Raw genomic sequence first — 23625 nt, 5'->3', positions numbered from 1 at the left:
CGGGGAAAGGGGGGGGGGGGGTGGTTCCAACAATGTCAGCGGCTGCACCACGAGAATCAGTGGAAACCTGGTCAGTGGTTTTCGATAGTAAAAATACTGCGGACACACCTAAGGTAGTTGCAGAAAAGGTTGGGACGTTGACGTTATGGTTCACAGTATTAAACATATGACTAGTGGAGCGCCAGTGGTCCGTACGCCATCTGTTGCGGTGTGGTAAAAAATTATTCCCTTATCGCGAAAAGTTTGACGTGAAGAGTCGATTGTAATCTCTCTGTACTCCTGAGACCGCAGTTGCATTGCGCGTTTGTATCTGGTGTTTTCCTCAAGCGGTGGCTTATTCGACAAGGCTTTGGCAGCTCTTTCTAAACTCTGCTTTGACTGGTTTATCCCCAGTTTATTTACACTGTCACTGACTAACTGAGGGAGAGCCATATAGTGCTAGTCTTGCTAGATAATATGAGCTTTGCTCACATATTTCCTTAAGGGCATTGTTTCCGTTATTAAAGGAAAGTGGTCGGGATAGGCCTCCTGAGAATACGATCTTTATGCGTATTGTATTGATTAGTATTTTTTCTCTGCAGGTTCATCTGCAGTTTTTATCCCATACCGAGATTGTGGCCGTATGGGACCTGATGCGAAATCAAAGGCTATTATCAATTTTTCTTTCATCAGTTTCTTATTTCTAATATCGCGAGTATCAGGATTCCCCAAAGCAATATCCAGCTTTGGCCTGACAGTGGGAATAGCCCATTGCGGAGGTTTCGTTGCAGCTGTCGTTGGCTCAACGAGAATAGTCTCGGCTCGGTGTGGAATTACGTAGCAACCGGGTGTGTAACCTAAAGAAAGGCAGAAGTTTTAGGTAGGCCTCGTTCTCACCCCGGAAGGAGATATGCCCATATAAGGATCTCCACGGGAACACGGCGATTTATCACCATTGTGGCGCTGAGTATGGGCTTCGTACTTTGTGTGCCATCGGGCACCGTGGGGCTAAGCAGTTATTATGGGAACAGTTGCGGAGACTAGCAGTCCAACACTCTGTGCTCCTCTTAAAAAGGATTAGAACTTCGATGACAGATAGACTAGCATAGATGGAGCTTCTTTAATTTAGAGAACATGAAATACCACAACCTGTGTTATTTCTCAGAACGAGCAACCCGAGTGAAATAGAGAAACTTGTTATTTGATTCGCAACAACAGGAACGATATACCGTGTGACCGCGCCAGCCAAGCGGGTTTTCTCTGCGTGTGTTCCTGTTTCTTGTTTTCCTGTCTTTTCCTCTGTTCGCATTACAGTAGTAGTGTATAGTGAGATAGCGTTCATAAAATGGACCTACTTTGCCCAAATTCGGGACAGTTAATTGTCAAGTATGTCAAGTTATTATTGTGGTTCTATTCTTACTGTAAAATATTATAAAACTAGTGCATGTTGCTTAGTTATAATGGCAACAGTTATATGAAATGGAGTTCAAGAGTTGACTAATTCCAACCAAATGTTTCTCATTACTTTAAAAAAGCGAATCCTAATAGTTTTTCTCGAGACACTGGGAGTGTTTGTAAAAACGGATCGATCTAACTAATTTTTAATAGTGTTTGCTGAACCAAAAAGCACCAGAACATGTTCGTGTGTGCCAAATTTCTTTAAAATATCTGAAAAATGTCGATTTGCATACATCAACACATGGACAAATATCGTCCAGGCAGACGGACACAGCCAAGTTTAACCCGATTAAGAAAATGATTTTAAATCGATCGGTCTAATAGAACGTGGACTTACTTTGGGTCCTTCTGGGAATTCCATACATTTCGCAAAAAGAATACAAACAATGAGAAATTTTATGTTAAAAGAAAGAAAGTAAGCTTTTGCGATATATTTTGTTTACTGTTTTGGTAGGAAACCGATTTGCAGCGTTGACTACTTCCAAAGTAAACAAAGCAAGCTATTAATTAATAATAAATTGAGAGGTAAATAACGACAAGTAATGTTCGGTACATGGAGCATAATAGAGATGAATTAAAGATTCGTCGCACAAAATCTCCTACAATCTCCCCAAAACACTCTAATTAAGAAGCTAATATGAACAGAGCATAACATAATTGATAATAAACTTCTCTTTAATTTTTTGAACACAGTTGCTTATGCTATTCTCTACACTTCCTTCAAACCGCTTTCACTAGGCATTTCCGGTTACTATTGACTGAATAGCTATGAGTAGAATTTTTGAGCAGATAATGAATTAATTTACGTTTAATTTCTTTACGAAATATTTGTAAGATGATGCCCAACTAAATTTAAATAGAAAATTAATTGTTAGTTTTTTTGTTATTTTTCCCTTTTTTCACTTCATCATCAGTTTGGCCTTCGGTATGGTATGCGAGTATTTACTTAAGCAGTTCGTAAAAAGGAAAAGAGAAAATATATATAAAATAAAAAAGCAAACATTGTTATTACGAATGTTAAGTCGTTACTTACACACGTTTAATACCTGCAGCTATAACAAGTAAAAAGGAAAATATTGGTCAGTGGTGGCATAGAGAAAGTTTAACTGTCAATCATGATTAAAGGCGTCATCAACAAAAAAAGTACTGAATCCTAGCACAGTTAGTTAGTTTAAACGCTACGAATACTAATATTGTAGAGAAAGTTATTAGAAATAAAACAAAAAAAAAACTAACAGTGAAATAAAACTTTTTAAACAGCTGATGCTGTTCAAAAGCTCAACGAAGGTTAAGAGGTAAAAAGAATTTCAAAAATCCCAATATTCCTTAGAAAGAGAGTGAGAGAGAGATAGACAGAGAGAGAGAGAGAGAATGGAAAGCGGCAGAGTAATAAATGTGAAAAGCGCAGGACTCTACAATAGCTGTAGAAAATTTTTATTTATTTATTTATTTTTTTTTTTTTGTTAAATAGCAAAAGTTCTTAATAATCAAATAAATTTAATAAAATTAAAAAAAAAATTTTTATCAGATAAAATACTTATAATATTTATAAAAGAAAATAATTTAAATTGATTTAAATATTTTTATCTAAGAATTTCTTGGGAAATTGGTTTTGATTCTTTAAGATTTCTTTCTTCTTACTTCTTAAAGGTAAATTTTTTTACATGTTTTTGTTTGTTAGGTGTTTTTGTCAAGATTGTTGCATTTGACCGTTTAAGCTCTTTCTCAATAGTTTGTGGTGCTTAAGTTGTTTCCTATATAAATATATTTATATTGTATATATATATATATATATATATATATATATGCATACTGTCAACAAATAACAACAACATTGCATTACTACAACTACAACGATGACAATTTTCATTAAAGTTTTGTTGAATTTGGCCCATATTGTGGTAGAGTTTTTGTTGTGCAAGTATTTGTATGTGTACGAGTTTGTTAACGATTGAGGCGAATCGAAGTTGTCGAGTCGGGACCAGACGAGTTCACTTGGGTTTAGTTGAATTTCGAACACTGAACTGTTAAGTTGAAGACGTTAACGTAACGCATTGCGCATCCTTAACAAAAAAAAAAAAAAAAAACCGAAAAAGTTTATCTCAGCAAAACCCATTTAACTACGAACAAGCTAAGGATAGTATGGAAAATGCAGACTAAAGCATAAATCACGTAATCTAGTGAATAACACGAAAGCAAAGATAAAAAAAAAAATAAATAAATAAAAAAGTGTCTCGAAGATTTTTAAATAAATAAGAACGACAACAATAACAACAACAGCAACCACGAAACAGTGTCGTCTTATATCTATAAAACCTCAACGAGAAATTAAGAAAACATGAAATCGAAAAGTGACATATATATATATATATATATATACACATACATACATACATAAATACATACATATCTACCTTTCTAAATGTGTCCTATGTAATCAATGCCAAGTGTACACGAATTTCAATTTAAAGTTAAAGTAAACCATCATCGCATGCATACCTAAATATATGCTTGATGGTGTAAGTAAATAAGTAAGCGTCAGTGTACGTGTATAGTGCTGCCTGTGCCTGCACGTACGAGCACCGGGAATAGTAAGTCTATCGTGCGATTTTATACATATTTATAAAACAGAATCGAAATTGAAAATTAAATAAAATATTCATTAAAGAAGTAAAAACAAAAAAGCAGAATTTTTGTGTATAAAAAAAAAAAAATTGAATTTATTTTAAAAAGAAAAATTTGAAAGCAAAAATGTAGACATACATTAACCAACCAACCAATGATCATAACTATCGGTGATATAATTAAAAAAAAAAAAATTTTAATTCCCTTTGGTGTCAAGTTTAACTTTACAAATGTGGCCACAATAACGAAAAACAAAATGTTGCAAATTTTGCGAAATTTCGGTAAGTTTTCTTAAACAACAACAACAACAAGAAGTTTATAAAAACATTTTTGTAACCTTCTTTTTTAACCAACTCTTTTTAATATAACTTTCACTTTAAACAAAAACAACTTGTAGTCAGTTCATATTCATCTTACATTACTTTGACTTAATTCAAGGTTTACCTTAATTAGCTACAGCATTAAAATAACAGACATACAAGTCCTTTATAATTAAAACGTACTCAAATAAGAAAACAAAACATATAATAATAGTAGCTAGTGTAAGCAGACTTGAGTAACACTATTGTGTTACCATTGTATACAAAAAAAGTGCTGTAATGGCTTTGTGTGAAAATGACGAGAAAAAAAAAAAAACAGAACACAAACAAAGGGACCACAATTCATTAAGTTCCATTATAAGCCGTTTTATCTAAACTCTGAGTAAGGACATAGTGTATATAGAGTCTTTTTTACATAAATGTTTATAAAAACAATATTTGTCAAATAACGTACAATTAATTATATTCAAAAATCGTGATTACATGCAGTAAGCAAAGTTTATAAAAAAAGACTTTAGTATGCTTCAAAAGTGTGCATCTAAAATTTTCTTGTATCAACAGATGTTTGAACTGACTTAAGTAATAAAGGAAATTCAGATAAAACTATCAAATCAAAGCTTTTCCGCGACCATAAACTTAGTTCCTCCGTTGCTTAATAATTCCATCATTTCATTTTTCGTCGGCTAAGTTCCGAAAACTAGTAGGACGGAACGTATAACGCTTGTCTGGCTTTAACAATCTTATGAAACCAGAAATATTTTACTTACTATTGCTTGAATGTCAAAGTATCCCTATCGTTACGTTATGCAGCTATGCGTTGCTTATCAAACAACGTCCACCTCAAGTTAAGTGAACTATGCTTATGCATGTTATGATAGGAGTATTGATTTTATTAACTGTGCCTGTGATATCTAGGTAAACTTTTTTTGTTATGCGAAATGAATGCAAGGCCTCATAGAAAGCGGCGAAAATTCATCTAAAAGAAAATTTCATCTTCTTACGGGCTAAAGACATTGTATGTGACAAACTAGTGTAACAAGTTTTGGATTTAATGCAACTCATATTAACTTCTCTGCCAAGACCATTTATTTTATTTGAGGACGTTCTTTTAAGAATAAAGCGCCGCTATAGCCATTGCGGACTTGGAAAGAGAATATCGATCAAATATGTGTCGGCAAGATGAAGCCACTTGACCGTTCAAAAATTTTTTCCGTAAGGGAATTTCGTCAAAAATGAAATGTATGTCGCTATCTTTTGAAAAAAGAAATGAGACTATATTTTGGCTGCTGTCAGGACGTGATTGTTGGTGCTTTAATTTGGAAACATTCCTTACTATAAGTACTACAAGTACTCTATGTACTACTAGTTATTGAGGGACTTAAGTAAGAAAGCCGAACCAAGGTTGTTTAATACATGAATTTTTTTTTGCAATGGATTTTTTACTTACATTAGTGTTTGTCACTAAGAAAGTGAACAAAAAAGTTCATTGTAATATTGACCAACAAGAAGGCAGACAAGTTTCCCGACGAGAAATTCCTAGAGAAAAAAAGTCTGTCTCAATAGTCATTGAATACTTAAGAAGAAATTTAATGAAATATTGCTTAGCATCTCTCTTTTTTTGGGAAGTTTTTTTACAAACGAAGTGTACACTCAATCAGGTTTACATCCAAAATCGCCTCTATATGCATCACAATGAGGAGTGTTCTTAAGTAGTGTACGTTAGTCATCTCTAACTCTCGGAAAACCTATTCTGCGACATGAACAATCTCCCTTGGTAATTTTGTCTATATATCAGGAGGACATCCGCTCTAGACATCTTAAATCTTTTTTAACTGCTGATGACATGTCACATTCAAAAATATCAACAACGATATCAAATAATTATTATTATCAGTTAAACACTTAAAAAATGCCGATTCATTTTAAGGTCTCACATCTTAGAACTCACAAAATGATTCAAATTATTTTGAGATCTCATGTCAATAAGTATTTCTTAGAAATCACTAGAAAGAAAACTTAATGAAATCGAAAGTAGAAAGTTTATCTGCAAAGCCGAAACATGGAGCGGGTAACTTTTGAATTGTAGAGGAACTTTAAAGCACACTATCACAGTATTTGCGACGGAATTTAAAGACAAAAAATGAAGACTAATGTTTAACGATTAACGCTGTACATAACGCCAAGCGGCTTATTTGGGCGGTTCAGTTTGCGGACCTAATTTCTAAGTGAAAATCTTTCTTTACCTTATATTAATTAAATTTTATTACTCAAAATTTGCGAACCACATCTTCACGCATCAGTGCTTAACGACAACTGCTCTTATCATTCTTGCGTTCGCATTTTTCTTGCTAAAAACCACGCAATTTCAAGGTCACCAAAATAGAAGAATCAAACACATAATTCATTAGGTTGCGAAAAGAATAGAAGCTTGGAAGGGGCCCGAAACGAAGACAATGCGATATCTACAGTTTCTATCCCATCCTTTAGGAAAGATGGAGAAAACAGGTGAAAGAAATTCCTTTTCGTAACAGAAGCAATACAATCCGAGAAATTTTTGAGTAAACAAGAAGCTTATGCAGTTGATAGAAAACGATTTTTTGCTTACGTTGCGAGCGTGAAAAATTGCAGAAAAAATATTCACGGGTTCAAATATCAGTGTGGTACAGTTTACTTGATTAAGGCTATCTCCCTATGACTTTTCCTTTCTTTTGCACTTTCCGGCCGTTACCGTGTTACACGCCTGACTAATTAGTGACATCACAAAAAAAAATATATATATATATGACATCGGATGTAGGATGCACTCACGTTTAAGAGCATCTGGCCACCATCGGTGAATCTCCAGGCAAGACCTTGAACCTTGTAGCTTTAATTGATCATATTAAATAAACAAAAAAAAAAAAGAAAAAATTTGCGAACAAAATTACTTTTGAGACCGTGTAATATCCACACAGTAGTTGGCGATTGACGACTTTATGACTTTTGGTATTCCGCAACAATTATGTTGCTTGGATATGAGTTCCGCGTAACCTTTTTCAATTTATTAAACTCAGAATCATTCAGAAGAAGGGAAAAGGACACATTCTAAGTAACATAAACAGGAATAAAATGGAATTGTAATTGGAGCTCAAACCGAGTTTCTTAAGACCAAAAACATATTAAAACAAGTTCTGGTTCAAGTTCGAGTTGTCGGCAAGAGTAGCCGAGTAGGTAAGAATCGCGATTAACAAGTCAGTAATCGCGTATTTAATTCTCAGTTCGATCGACTTTACTTTAGTGTTCGGTCGGTAAAGGCCTAATATTTACAGATCGGACACACACATCACCCAACCCAGGTTGCGGTTGCCTCCCTATATCGTTCCCTTTCTTCACTTCTTCTCCCTGGCCGTCATCGTGTTACCCCTGAGTGATTAATCATTAAAAAAAGTAAAAACATGTAAAAGCAATTGTGTTAGCAATTGAACGGGAAGATTATATTGCATAGGATGGGGCATCTATTGAAGATTAAATAAATACTTTTTAAAAGAATAAGAAATTCTTCTTCTTTCCGAAGCATAAAGCTTTAATTATTATTATTTTTAATTAATTTTGCAAATTTTCAATTTCACTAAGGCAGATACGAAAGGAGCTAAAAAAATGGACTGACTTGGACTCAACGTTTAGGCTGACGTTATCATTACGTTGCGTACTGTTTAAATGTTGGAAAAGTACTAACAAAATTTCTACATTCCCTATTTAAAATTAGGGGAATACAACGATAGTTAGTCAAAACAAACTAAAGTTTACAAGTCTTTACAATGTTAGCATAGTAAATTTAATTTCGTATATTTTGTAAGTAAACATAGCCGTTTTACTTACATGCACATACGTATGGCTCTATGGAATAAAACATATCTATAGATAAAATATTTGTACATATATATATATACTTACGTTTGTTTATCTTTTTGTTGAATAGCTCTTGAAGCTCTCGTTGGGTTAAGTAAATTTCTCTCTTAATTAAATAGAAATATGTTTGTAAAATTCAATTTTCTCTCTTATGTGTGTGTGCATAGGTGTATGTGTGTTTATATATGTTGAATTAATAGTATTTGATAATCGTATTAGTTTAATAAATACATTGAAAATGAACAACTAATAGTAATTATGACGATGATCATGATGATGACAATGATGATTACGTATATAAGAGATGTTTTATTATAGTTTTTAGAATTTTGTACTTACTTTTTAATAAAATAAAATATTTAAGTAAATACAAATGTAAAAACGTTATTCGATATTTGACGTAAATGTTCATCATTCGTTTACAAAACAACCTCAAAGTAATATCTGAATAATTAATACAAAGAAAGAATATGTAGATTTTTGAAACTAATGGTCACTGAGTGATGAGTATACATATATACACACACAAATATATATATATATATATATGAATATTTTTGCAAATAAAAGTTGTTTTGAATATAATATATGTATGTGTATTCAGTGACTTGGGGATTCAAAGAAAAGTCAGGAATTACATTCGTTAGCTGTCATCTATCTATCCAAAGCTAAATACTAAGACTAAGAGAAAATAATTTGCAATGACTCTTAAAGCATTACACTTTGTAGATGAATAGATGGCACTTTTCTTTGCAAAAGAATCATATCATGCACAATACATAGTTCTCAGTAATGGTAAAAGAGAATTTTAAATTTTTTAAAACCTTTTAAGCAAAATAAAGACATGTAATGTGGATCTGTGTTTAAAGTATAATATGTGTATATAATATATATCTTCGCTCTCTATACGAGTATATATCAAATCTGCTAAAATACATTTGATTTGTGGCCACACGGATGGCTTCGGGATTTATGAAAGAATCCATTAAATTTATTCGCTCTAAAGCTTTAAAAAGGCGCGACGCACATACACAGAACTGCTTTTGAAAATGATTGTCAATAAAAACCAATATTTTTTGAAAGAAAAATATGAAATTTATCCTTAGAACGTTATGTTATTTCTACACGACGGAAAGTACAGCAAAGTCCTCGAACACTTTCGTAAAGGTATTATCGTAAGTAGTAGAATAAATTTACATCTGGCTGCCTTTCTGTCCGTATACTCATTGTAAACGCACCTAGGACTATGGAGGAAGTCATGGAATTTGATCTCATCATCTATTTGAAGATTGATTTTCTAGAATTCTATTGCTGCCGTGCTTGCAAATAAACTGCCTTCTCGAATTCATCTAGCAATTGTTTGTGTAGCTTTTTTTATACATTTCATCTACAGAACAGGAAATAGAAGAAAAGTATGTATTATCTCTCAGTATTGCCGTGTACTGGTCGCAATGCCCCGCACATTGCTTTGCTTTATTTAGTAGTTTTATGGAGTTTTCGTGGCGATTATCTACTCATGATTGTTGGGTCTAATCTTGCACCTATGTTACGGTATTTGTATATAAATCACTCTTGACTAAGCTTTACTACTTTAGATTGAATCTATACTTTCGTCTTCAGTTAACTTCACTACTAAAAATATAAATTTAATGTTCCTGTTGGGACGTGGGTGTGTTTATGTTTACGTTATTTCATAACTTTATCTTTTTCAATATTGTCTTAATGTCTAAAAAATTCTAAAACAAATTTTCTAAAATAAATCTAAAGCTTTCACTTACTAACAAATAATTTATTGATCAGAGCCAATTTATAGAAACTGAGCCCATTAAAAGACGATTGTTTTTATCACTTTTTTGTTAAGGAAAATAATTTTAAACTCTCTCTCTCTCTTTATCTATCTATCTCTTTCTCCCTCTTTTCCTACTCCTTAATGGCGTATTGTTGTCAATTGTCCACATTCTAGTCCTATTTTTTTAAGTTAATTAACTTTAAAATTAAGTTAAACTAGAATGCATCGAATTGGCAACAATATGCATTTAAGGACTAATACTAATACCATAATTCTTAATATTTTAAGGATCTTTGAATGATGAAACCTCTATGTGACTATTGTGCACCATTAAAGCTTCGACTTGATCTTTACCAAGTCTTTAGTAAGGAATGTTTTATGCCAATCTTAATATATTCCCTCACTTTGTTACATTCTGCTTACATTTTTTTTCACATAAAATACTGTTCTTTTTAATAAAAAGATGATGGGTTGGGAAGGTTTTTCTTGCATTCCCCATCAATAACAAGCTTACAGTGAATGCGTTGGGTTGAAGGTTTCCTGCTTTTATGTTATTATGGCTAACAAGACTTTAGGGAGGACACAGCTTTTAATCTTAAAATTTATAGAGAGAGTGCGTAAAACTTCCTTTCAGTAACATTTCCTAATTGTTATTATTTTTATTATTGTTTTCCTTTACGAAAAAAGTGGTGGAAGGGCATAAAACTAAACACTGTTTGTTGGTTTCTAGTCGGGATTTTGCCGCTTTTAGCACAACTCACGCGCTTCATCGATTGCAAAGCACCTGTAGCTGCGATGTGACACTTTAATCCACTAAAAGCCATATGTGCTTGCCATCGGCGCAATCATCAGGCATTCCTTCACCGGGGAAAAGAACGTTTATTTCTTATTTAGAAGTCCGGAACTACGTTTTCCTCCCCTAGTGCAATCTCTGTCGTCAGTTGGTTAAGCACTCGTTTACAGGGGAGTTAGCTAATATATGTAAGTTTATAAGTAGGTTTTTCGTTTACAATGGCGAAAAAACATATGAACGCATGTCGAGTGCATTTCTATGAACAGGCAAAAAGCACGTCCTCGATATTCTTGAGGCAAAGGTGTGGATTACAAATCGAACAGTTTTCTCATCTTATAGCCAAAGGTGCTCTTAATAAAGAAAAATGGTAACTTAAGATAACAGAACTGAATATTTATCATTTAAGAAGAAGAAGAGGCGAGTTTAATCGCGGACTAAGCTGCCAAAGCTATGAAAAAAATGCTTTACCTCCAAACATTTTTTTAAGTTTTTCTGAAACGAATTATAACTAGATACTACCTTCTTTGTAGAAGAGGGCAGTGCATCATATTCGCTTGCCTTCGAGGTAGGAAAGTTCTATGCAATTTGTCACAACATCATGAAATTGTGGCGACTACGTAGGTTCGAAGCGAAGGGTTGTTAGTCATACTTGCTGAGCACTCCGTGGGCGAAGAATGTTGATGTGCACAAAACAAATGCCGGATCTTTTCCATAACGTTCTCCAACTAGCTCACGAGCTACTCTACCCGGCCATACAGTTTTCCTAACTACTCCGACTGTTGCAGGAAACTTCACTTTTAAACTGCATTTTTAAACTCGTAAATGAATCAAAGTTTGTCCCCTCTCTGCTTTACCATTTTCATTTATTATATTAATTAATACATTATAAATTTATTCATTTTTTTTTTTTTTTTCAATTATGTATTTCATTTTACTTTTGACTTACATTCTACAGTTTTATCTGTATGATATATTATTAATTATTACAAAAATAAACGAATTGCCATAAAAAATTATATTTAAAGCAGAGATGATTGCTTCACAATTCAAAAAAGTAAACACGAACTTCATCGCGTTGGTCAACATTGTGTAAAATTATAAGCATGTCTATCTCTGTTGGAATCAGTTATACGGTCCGAGCTTAAGGTAGAGCTAGCTATCACCAACGATTACGATTGAAACTAACTACTAACTGATTGAGACTAACTGCTCCTTCGTTTTTGAAAAATGGAGCAAATGAGCTCATGGACATAAAATGTAATGAAAATTTTGACATCCCTGTGGGGGCTTGTAACCTTATTGTGGTGGTCATTTAAGCGGTCGAGCAATGTATATAAAAAAAAAATTAAAAAAATCTGACCGCATCCAGCATACGAATGTGACAGATTTTGATTCTTTGCACATATCAAACTGAACAACAAACAATAAAAGTACTTTCAGAATATTTCGGCATACACCTCCTCGATTACTCTGAACCTTTTAGGAATTGTTTTAAGTCAATAACAACAAGAATTTATTGTAACTATATCTCTGCCCGCCTGGCAAAATAAACATAATATTTATGATACTGTCGCTAATTCCGATCGACCTTTTGAGTCGGTTACTATTATAATGTCATCGTCTGAGGCATTTTCACACATTATGTTTATCCAAATCGTGTAAAATAATTGAATGAATTTCCTATTGTTTTGTATTATTGACATTATTATTGCATGCGAAAAATCCCAACAACAAGCAACATTTAATCAACGACTTAATTGGAAGTGCACGCAATGCGTTTAAGATTTTTATCTTCATGTGTTCCTGCTCCTTGGAACTTTAGTCACAATAACGATTAGGGCGTTTCTTAAAGAAAAAGTAGAGTAAAACATAATCAAATGCAGAGACTCCTCTCACAAATACAATGTTAACAGGTAAGGACGTTGTATGCCATGGCCATGGCGTGCCATTTCGCTTAAAGTAATTATTCACATAACAACTTTTCAAAATTATGTGTTCTATGGGAAGCGGACGGAAGAGTGTTTCGATGCGGACCATTTTCGTTAGCGTTCGTCCTTGGGCGAAAGTATGTCGAACTATTAAATTTCATCAAAATATTTTGAAAATTGCAGCCTGTATGTTGAACAAAACGGACAGACGGACAGAGCAGCTTAAATTGACACAAAAAGTGATTCTGAATCGATCTCAAGTTCTTCCGAGCGCCGTATACATCTTCACGAACTCCTCAATATACCCTTGTATCACAAGAAGTATAAGGTATAAAGCCTCTCTGAAACCGCCATCACCACCACAATTCGCCAACACCTAATATTTGTATTGAGAATGGCGTGTGTTACCATGAATTACGAACAAATTTTTGTAACTCCTCGTAGAACTGTAAAACTTTTAATCGTAATGTTTTATCTCCTTAAATGGCAAATTTGGCAAAGCTCGCTTTCCTTAAGTTAAGCATTTAATATTTTATAAAATATTCCACATTTGTCAACAGTGGTTTTGTGTGTATATATTTTTTATTTAATATAATTTTTATAAATGGTTCTGTCTTTTTCTGTTATGCAACAAATCCTCAACCGAACACTCGCCGCAATGTGTAAAAAACACACAACACGAAATTCTTTGCATGGGTCTTAATAAAGTTGGGGTTTAGTTGTGGTATATATTTTTATTTTACTTCTTCAATTTATCATTTCTTTACGTATCGGAAATAAATTTTATGTAAATCCGTGCTTTGTTAATTTTTGCTTCTTATACGTCCGCCATGTATTTATTTATAAATAAATAAATAATAAAAAATACAACACTTGACCCTATAGAGTAAATCTAATAATAAAACGAATATCAAATTGATGCTATATGTAACACAGTGGCCAAGTTTATCATATTTTGTACATATTCAGGGTTTCAAAAAATCTAAAACAACTTATATGCATAGCTCCAGCTATCTGTGTTTGCTATGTTTTTCAGACACTTGATAAATCTAGTAATTGAAATTTATAGTTTATTGATACATCAGAGAGTGACGCTTATTGCGTTTAAACGCTTTATCACATCATCTGCAGATTGAATTTACTCATCAATATATAGCTGACGGCAATACGCTAAGCTTTCAACTCAAAGCCAACTAGCCAAACAAAAAGTTAAAAGTTTTACCAGATGTCGATGTAGGGCTCGACAATGCGAATGCCGGCAATCATTTTGGCCTAAAGCGCATCTACCTTTCGTATTCGCTATGGTTTTCAGATTATTTCAGTTGTTTCTGAAAAAATGTTTTATTTGTTTTCGAACTCTTTTCTGTGGACGTAATGCCAAACATATTGAGTCAAGTTTCTGCTATTATTCAGTAATTGAAGCTTTGATGGAATTTCTATAATTGACTTCTATAAGTGATTCGAATTGACAGATGCAATAATAGAGCTAATGAAGCTTCATTACCGAGTGACGGTAAAACAAATTGATCAGCAACAAAACAAGTCAGTTAGTAGAACGTCTCTCAGGATAAGTGAAACTAAGTAGAAATAAAATCTTTTTAATATTTCGGTTTTAATATGTGTTTTTGAAATGAATATTTACCGCTATGCGGACATGTGACTATACATCCATATAATGGCAATGATTCCGCTTGTACATAAGCCTTCGTCGTCATAATATACAAACAATTCACTGGTATTCGGGAATTTTGGGAGACACCCTAACTCTGGCTTAGGCCTATACACAAATTACGATGGGGTATAAAACGTTAGAAAACTAATTGAACATCTATTATTATTGGATTTGTAATTATAAGCAGCAACCCATGTAATTTCATTGTATTGCTTTTGCTTTATTATACAAAATTTTACGGACTGTTGAAGACAATCGTCCATATATAGAGCTAGCAAATGTTATTGATGTTGAAATAAGTGCAATATCAATCACTTCTCATCGCAGTGTGAAATAAAATGAGATCCCGTTGCAAGCTAATATATGCACAGCAAAATATTTTTTCACGCATCGAAGGCTTTGTGAATCTAAGTTTGCTTCTTGCTGCATGAATTGTAAAAACATCGATTTGTATGTGATTAGTGAGTTTTTTTATTTTTTTTATATGACCAATCAGTCAGAGGATACCATTTTTCGCATAACGCGGTGACAGTTAGAAAGAAGTGAGCCTGAGTAGACGAGTGGGTGAAAATCGTTCGTCGACTCAAATCTCAATGCGGTCAAGTTTACATTTTATCCTATTTTCAAAAAAAAAAGAATATTCTCTTTCCATATATATTCAAACAAATGGTTTGGTTGAAATGTAATATATATTCTTTATTATATAAATGTATCAAAAATATGCATTGTTCGGTGATGGGTATAAAAGCAGTACATAAAAACTAGTTTACCCTAAGTAAGTAAGTATTGATGATTTGTTTAATTCTATTTCGCCAAAGAATGCGCTCTAAAGCCGATTTACGTAATCATTTGCAAAAGCATTATAAAAAAGACATACTCCTTGCTTCTTCAAAATATGATATCTTTCATTTTCTTGCACCGCAAACAATTTAGAACAGCGAAACGTTTGATCAGATAGAGGAGATCAAAGGCGTTCTTCCCTGACTTCCTTTAACAAGTGCTCGGACCTTTTCTACAAAACAAAATTAAAAAAATACTAATTGGAAACTCATAAAATGTTGAGAAACGTGGAGAACGACTTCCAAGAAAAACCAAAAATAATTTTTGGTTAATGAACGCGTAACATTTGGTTTGGCTTGGTATAGGGCATGAAATTTTTCATCGCGCAGTAGATCGTCATGGTGAATGGTTAGGAAAAGTACTCCTGATCAGATAGATATTATATAGCTTCCAATTACTTGCTTATTGTATGAGCCATCGTCAGCGGCATGCTTGCTCTTATACTTGGTAGAGTCAGGCGTTAAATTACGAAGAGATTGACTACTCTCTCTTGTGTGAGCGTTAAACGACAGAAAGTGAATTGTTAATAAAACATAAAAGTCCGAATTGGTTTGAACAAAGATAAAACACGGCAGCGTTAAGTCATGCAAAGTGAAACATTTATAAAAGGTTTAATTAACGCCAAGTCGCGGAGCAGAGCCTAGTTGCGAAATCCGGTGCGTTACCTATTATTTCGTGGCGTTTAATTAAAAATCGCTTCCTTAAATAGTCTCTCAGTTGAATAAGTTCTAAATCGCTAAACGTAGAAGTCGTAAATTAAAGGGTGTGCATAACCCTAAGCCTAGGAAGCCCATGAATAAGGTCAACTATTGCACCTAAAGATAGTGATTATTAATTTTCGGGCGATTCATCTTTCAAGTGACATTCGACTCAAAGAAGTACCAACGAAAAAACTTGTCTTAAGAAGGAACCCGCTAAACCGGACCAGTAATCGCCTTGTTTTAGAAATTAGCATATACGATATTGCGTAGAAACGTTGCAGAGAAGGGCTGAAATTGCAAAAGTTGACAAAAAAAGAAAGAAGAAACAAGTCAGGACATTATAGTCGGGCAAAGCTGACGACTAGATGCACAGCAACGTTTCGTGTAGTACAGTTATTCAACAGTTTTGGTAATAACACGGTCCATTATTTTTATCCAAAGGCAAACTTTTAAGAAAGGCCCGCATTTTGGCGGATTCCCAAAACATCACATGGTGTGATCCAAGTTTAGCAAACTTAATTCCAATCACCATCTAGAAAACAGAGTTTCTTTCCACAAAAAAACGTGCCGTTCGTGATACCAACTTTATTTTTAGGGTTTAACAAATGGACCAAAAAAATGGAAAGGTTTAATTTTGATCCACTTCATTTTACTATCAAATTACTGTCATCAAGAAATTTCGCTCGTAAAACATTCGCAATAAGGTCGTTTTGGCTTTTATGGGGCTACGGTTCATTTGAGTTCTTATATGTGATGGTATCCAAGAAAATAGACCTGCAAGTCCAAATTCGCTAAGGCCTGATTTTTTTTCATTTTACTATGATGAAACGATTTTCATCACGAAATATTGAAAACTATTTCTCTTGGCCATGTAAAGAGGCAGTTTTCGTAGCAACTTTTATACGGAAGAGGGTTCAACGAATTACCACAGGCGAATTAAATTTTTGATTCCAATTTAAAAGGTCAAAATAGACGGTTTTTCAACATAAAGCTTTATTATATGACACAGCATGGCACGGCAGTAGCTCTCCGAAGACTTGTGGAAAACGCCAAGATGTCAAAGAAAAATTCCTTACAGGTAATGAATTCTTTTGACTTTGTTAGGTTGTTATGTATTTTTCCTCCCCTTGAGAATAGTTTTTTTTTTGTGTTTTGCCAAGAAACAGAGATGTTTCGCTTATTATAGACGACAACGTTATAAATTCAACTTGGTATATCATTTGTTGTTACTTTGCTGACACGCAGAAGAAGAAGCATCTTATATATTATATGTAATGTTGTTGCTATAGCTTAGGCAAGAATAAGTGAAGAGTTCACTTCAGCATTATTCTCTCTTCACTTCCGACGAATGTTGCGCCCCGGTTTATTTTCAATATATAAACAACCATTTGGTTGCGACTCGGTTTATTTTCAATATATAAACAACCATTTGGTTGCGACTCGGTTTATTTTCAATATATAAACAACCATTTGGTTCCGACTTTGTGAAAACAACGACATTAGCAAGTTGTCATAGAGGTTGTCGAAGTATGGCGAAATTATATAACTCTTTGTAATTTGTACATGGAGTATAAGGTATTTAATAATCCATTCCCGATTTTTGAACATCGCTTCAAGAAATCCAATCTTGAAAATTGTTTTCTTAGTCGATCTAACCTTGTCCGTCTGTCCGTCCACGTGTCTTGTTTTCATGTGTTAAACCTCAGGCCGCAATTTTCAAGGCATTTTGAAGAAATTTCGTACGCAAACATGTTACGATACAACGGCGAACATTATTAAAAATTGATCGGATCGGACTATTTTTTCGACCATTCAGCTTATAACACTTCTTTTCTCAAACGTAGTTGCATGAATAATACTATTAAGCGAAATCGTGTAAGGTATTTAAAGAAGAACCGCGTCCCATTGAAATGTTGTAAATTTATTTTGGTTTATAGATATTTTTACAATGGTTTTATCTACTCTGTTATAATTAATGTACCAATGGTTGTAGGAAAGTTAAACTGTTTTGTTTTGTTTTAAAGCCGATTTTTTTAATAGAAAATTATCCGAATGCAAAAATTTGAATTTAATCGCATCCTAAGCTAATTTATAATACAAATAAATGCATTAAAAATTGCAGAGAGAAAAACACAAAATAACAATTGCTTAACAAATTAGTAAACATAAGGCAAAGTAAATAATAAAAAACAAAAAAGTTTAAATCTCTACCCAAATGCGTTGTGCATCATTTATATTAATGCAGGATATGCTTATATCAAAATTATATTTTTATTTTATATTAATGCAATTATGAAAAATTTTCCAATTCAATCCTCCTTTCTCGGTATACATGTGTTTTAAAATAAGTAAATGAAAAGTGCCTTAAGCTAAAAGATAGGATAGTGGAATGGGTTCTCCGTTTTGACCAACCATTATTTGTTTTCTTTCATGATTTGATAGTTCAACGATACCCATTTGATATAGAGATTTGAAAAGTGAACCCAAATTTGAACGATTATCGAGATATTCATAATCAAATCTTATGAGAAAGCTATCGCGATGCCTTCTGACCCGGGTATGCCAAGCTAAAATTTCGGTGCAATTATTACCTTTTGGTTCGATTACATCCATGTTCAAAGGAAGACATCGTAAAAGGTAATCCTCCTCTTCATAATCAGGCATATTGCCAGCGTTGAGATATTTCGGCATATAAGATAAATTCAATGCATATCCTGCCATATCCACGGGCCAGCGGCGGCCGTCCTCGCGAGGAGTTAAAAATCCTACAATTTTCCCCTCTCTTACTAGCGGTCCGCTAATGCCATTTTCATTCGTAAGAACAACGGGAAACATCGACACAAGGCTAGTGCTACGTATTTCTTGAAACAGTTTCAAATCATACGTATTATCGTCATTCCCAAAATACAAAATTCCCGTGGTAATGTTACGAGTGCGTAACCATTCGATGCCTGCTTCCTTATCCTCAAATCCTTGCGGCTCAAATTTGGCGTTGTAAAAGACGTCAGGCAGACGATTGCTCAAATGTGTAAAAGGTATATGAAATTTGTGTAGAAGGGCACTCAAATATTCATTGCAAGTAGGATTAAAATCTGTTACCATCCAATGAAGACGCGGTACATGCTGTAGCGTGTAGCCTAATTTGAGCAATTTGGGCATTTGATCTGCCCAAGGATAGGTGGACGTACTAAAATATATCATAGGCAAATCGTTCCAATCCTCCCGCCGTTTATCTTGTATATATGAACGATTATCTTGAAAACTCTCCTCACACACTTTGAAGTTCATTTTTTTAAAACCGTTTTTCTTCTTATCCTCATGTTTCACGAAGTCAGAGCGAACGTAGAAAAGGCAACCAGCGATCAGCCACCAGCAGACGCACAAAATCAGTACTATTAAAATCATAATACCGACAGATGATCGTCGACCAATTACCGTTTTAGGCCATGGCGAACGATCTGCTCCTTTAACATGCCAAGTTAAGCGAGGATTCAATGAATGATAATAGACATCGCTGCCCATGTAATCCGTATTAACCATATTAGAGCGTCGCCTAGTTATTTTAGGTCGGCCAATTTTTTTCTTTCGTTTAAATGCCATTTTAATTGCGTTAGAAAAATTTATTCAATTTTTCTTTCATTGATTACATGGAATATTTTTCAAACAAAAAAAAGCCGGTTTTATGACAGGTAAGAAAATTTTAATAAAATTTATGTTTTCTTCTTCTTCAAAGGTGTTTAACGATAGGAAAACAGACGATTCGCCACGTGACTTAACGTCAACATATTGTACTATGCTTCAGTTTTAGTGAATTCGGCGATTAGTTTAAGTTATTTGTTTTTGTTCGGTTCTTTTATTAATCTATCGGCCGTAGTTGTTATTATTAGTTTTAGCTATTAAATGAAATGAACTAAGGAATCCTCAATGTGCGAAAGAAATCTTTTAAAATAGTTCAGTAGCGCTTATGATGTTTGTGCTTTCGCACAGTTATTTGTCACAGAGAGAAAAAAAGGGAAATTTGGGTTTTCTTCAGAGAAAAAAAAAGAAAATTTTTGAGTGGAGGGTTTGTGCTTATCGAACGAACAGTTATGTGTTCACTTGAAGTGATTATAAACTCAACTTTGATTTGTCAACTCTTAGAGATTTTGAAATTTGGTTTTTCCTTACATATTTAAAGAGAACTATCATTTCATTGATATATATATATATATATATATCCAAAAGAAGAAGAAAAGGAAAACTAACAGAAACTTCTTGCCAAAAAACTACAGTGAAAATTTATATAACTATATTATGAATAAATCTTTATTACGAATTACGACCCCAGCAACATGCAAGATATAATTAAAAAGCAGAATATACAAAAAAAGAATTCCAATCCTGTCCAGTTAGTAATTGAAATAGTTACGTGGCATTAAGGATCAATTTTTACCCAATCATCCCGAAGGCGTTAAATATATCCATCTTCCAAGCGGCTACGTGTCTCATCGAATCAATAAACCACAAAATTTGTTTTGTGCTTTTTTTTTTTTTTTTTCTTAATAATATACAAAAAAAAATTAAATTTATAATTTGTTAAGAATTCTAATAGCTGCGGCGATGCGCATCGACGTGGTTGAAAGATTCGGTAAGTTTCTTATAAATTGTTAAATTATAAAATAGATTCACTGTTTTTACCTGTAAATTCTGATGGTTATAATTTTTTTTTTTCTATTTCTTACCTTGAAAAATAAAAAATATACTATTATTAAATATATATAAATACTGATTAGACTTCCTGGGGGGTGACTGAGGGGCGAGGGAGAAGTAGTATGGATAGGGCTTAGAGTAGTATTATCCGGGAGAAATTCTAAATTAATAGTAGGCACGTTATTTTTAAAATAATGTAATGTGAGTATCGAAACGAACGATCAAGATCCTATTTTCATTTTTAAATTTTTGCCCAACCCATCCGACAAGCCAGGCCGAAAAACGTGCGTTAGGTTCTTGGTATTATATAAGAAAATAATTACATCCGGGCAAAGGTAGTTATCTAAAACGGTACATTCTATTTGTTTCACCCAAATGTATCTAACGCAGGCTATATGCCAAGCATTCTTTGCATGCAGAGCAGAAAACAGTTTTATGCCCTACAAAGTTTACAGTACAGGGTATATGAAGGTTTGTATGGATGTATTGAAACATTGGATGCGAAATGAGTTTCCAGAAGGTCGTTAATGTTTCAAAAATAAGATACGTTGTACCCTACACCATTTGTGAGAATGTATGCAACACTTCGGAGAACTTAAGGTTCGTCCAACTTTTATTACATCAATCGATTTAGAATCATTTTCTAAATCTATCTTGCGCTGTCTGTTTTGCTCCCTGCCCAGGTTTTCTTGCAGGTAATAACTTTTGGGATTTTTTGAAAAAATTTGGTACATTAACGGTTTTTTTGTGCAGCGACAAAGCCTGCTAAAGGTGGGCGGCTGGACAAGCCCTCATTTTAAACAAGTAGTTATACAGAAAAGATGTCCAATTTTCAAAATTTTTCGATAAAAGTCGCTGAATAACGGTACTTCGACATAATAAATGGAATGGCCAAATTTTTACAACTCTCTCCCATATAAAGTAAGTCGTTTTAAGGCGACAAACTCTTAATTTTCAATTTATTATTATATTATTATGAAAATTAATATATTGTTATGAAAACTTCGGTGTGCAAAATATGAAATCGTAGAACTATATATTAGATGCACCACCAATGAAGGTTGTCATGAAGGGTGACATACGCCGTTGTATGCCAATCAAGTCTAATCTCTGGTACATTCTGACGAAGGTAGATGAAGAATAATAAGCTGTTTGAGAAGAAAACAAGTGGGAATATTATGGTGCGGCAAGGCCGAATATTAAATACCGTACACCACATTTTCTAACACAACTCTTTTTTTTATTGTAGAACGCAAAATTATATCTTGCTTCTACATAAAAGCATATGTAGGTGGAAGTAGGCCCAAAACGGAAACTAATGCAGTACAAGTTTAATCCTTAGATAGGGTAGGATCCATAAATAGCCCTAAATTTTGTAGAGTTCAGGATAAATTTTCATCTCCACCTATTAAAACTTAAAATTTTCTGTCTTACAACGGATCCCTTTTCGTAAAAATTCTGGTTAGGATAACATTCAAAAAATAGACCGAGATAGTCCTATGATGATGCAATTAATTTTTTTATATTAAATTACTATTATGATATAGATTTCACCATGAAGCATTGAAAATTATACTCTTTTGCCGTATGGACTTCAGTTTTCGGATTATGAGAGAGCGTAGCCGGTCCAAAGTTTTTATGCAAATTTAAAATGCCGAAAGACTATTACTTGGCCACTTTTGCCGGCAAATTTTGCAAATTGCAGTTTTTTTTCCATATAACAACTTTTCAGCATAGCGCGTTATATGTGTAGTAGTCGAAAAATCGGGCCGATCCGAATCATTTTCAATAGTATTCGTGCTTGGGTTAAAACGAGTCACTGCACCAAATGTAATTAAAATATCTCAAAAATTGCCACCTGTAGCTTGAACGCAAATTTACATGGACAAACAAATTTAGGTCAATTCAGAATGGTATTCAGAATCGATCGGTATAATGCAAGGTGGATCTATATTAACGCCTTCCGCGTGTTATATACGCGCGCACTAACTTAATATACCCTGCATGACAAGTGGTATAGGATATAAGTGATTCCAACAGGCTTCGACCCTGGAGGTTTACGTTCTACGGCATCCTTCAGACAAGGACTCCTATGCAACGTATTTGTTTGGATGGAAACAAGGTGGATAGGCTTAATGCAATAAATTAATCTTACGTTGTATAAGTTATTAATATCAACCTTTTCCAATGACTGCTAGGACCTACCTCGCTAAACTATTACCTTTACCTTCAGCAGCCTTTGAATGGCGTGAAAGGTTTTTTTTTAAATTTATTTGTTTGTTTTCTTTTTGATTTGTTTAGATGAATGGATCTGGCCTGTTGACGATAAAACTAATGTATCATTTAACCACTGTATGATTTTTTAGACTTCTAGTATTTTTTTTTTTTTTTTTTTTTGATTTTTCAAAAGGAGAGTGCGTCAACTTTTATCAGCTGTCTGAACTGAACTAATTGATAAATCAATTTGAAATTTTGTGCTGTGCATAACTGAAAGATAGAAACTACCATTAATTATGTATATGCTGTGCAACCAAACGATTTCGTAGCAACCATATTTTGCATTGCGAATAATAATAAGGATTCACCAACATTTTATTTTTCGACATATATACATTAAAGATCAAAGATGAATTGAGGAGAAAGATTAAATAGCGCAAAGCAAGGGAAAAAAGGGCATCTACCGTCACTCACTGAATGCTTTGTTGTCAATCACATTAAACATCGTCAATAATGCAGTCATTGATGAAGGTCAGGCTTCTTGTAGCTTAGTGGCTAAGGCAAATATTACGCTTTTGTGGGAATATCGGAAACAAACTGTGTACAAAAATCAGATAAATGGCAGCCACTACATAGACAGCATTTTCATAGGCCAATGTCTAAAAAGAAAGTGAACGAAGCGAACATTATTTCCCCTAAGAAGTCAAGTGACAAACTACATAGGAA

At 33.6% G+C, this 23625-nt stretch overlaps 1 protein-coding gene across 1 annotated transcript in view; it reads left to right on the top strand.

The window, feature by feature from the left end:
* The first annotated feature begins 4116 nt into the window (after positions 1 to 4116).
* LOC119638370 (dipeptidase 1) overlaps positions 4117 to 23625 on the top strand; it is an 81350-nt gene continuing 61841 nt past the window's right edge. The window contains exon 1 of the mRNA XM_038035123.1: positions 4117 to 4343. The gene's annotated coding sequence lies outside the window, so the exon portion shown is untranslated. The remainder of the gene's footprint in view (positions 4344 to 23625) is intronic.

Source organism: Glossina fuscipes, unplaced genomic scaffold (assembly GCF_014805625.2).
Source record: "Glossina fuscipes isolate IAEA_lab_2018 unplaced genomic scaffold, Yale_Gfus_2 88, whole genome shotgun sequence".
In the NCBI taxonomy this organism is placed as follows: Eukaryota; Metazoa; Arthropoda; class Insecta; order Diptera; family Glossinidae; genus Glossina; species Glossina fuscipes.
Note: the sequence above shows the minus strand (reverse complement) of the source record. Positions and strands in the feature narration are given on the sequence as shown.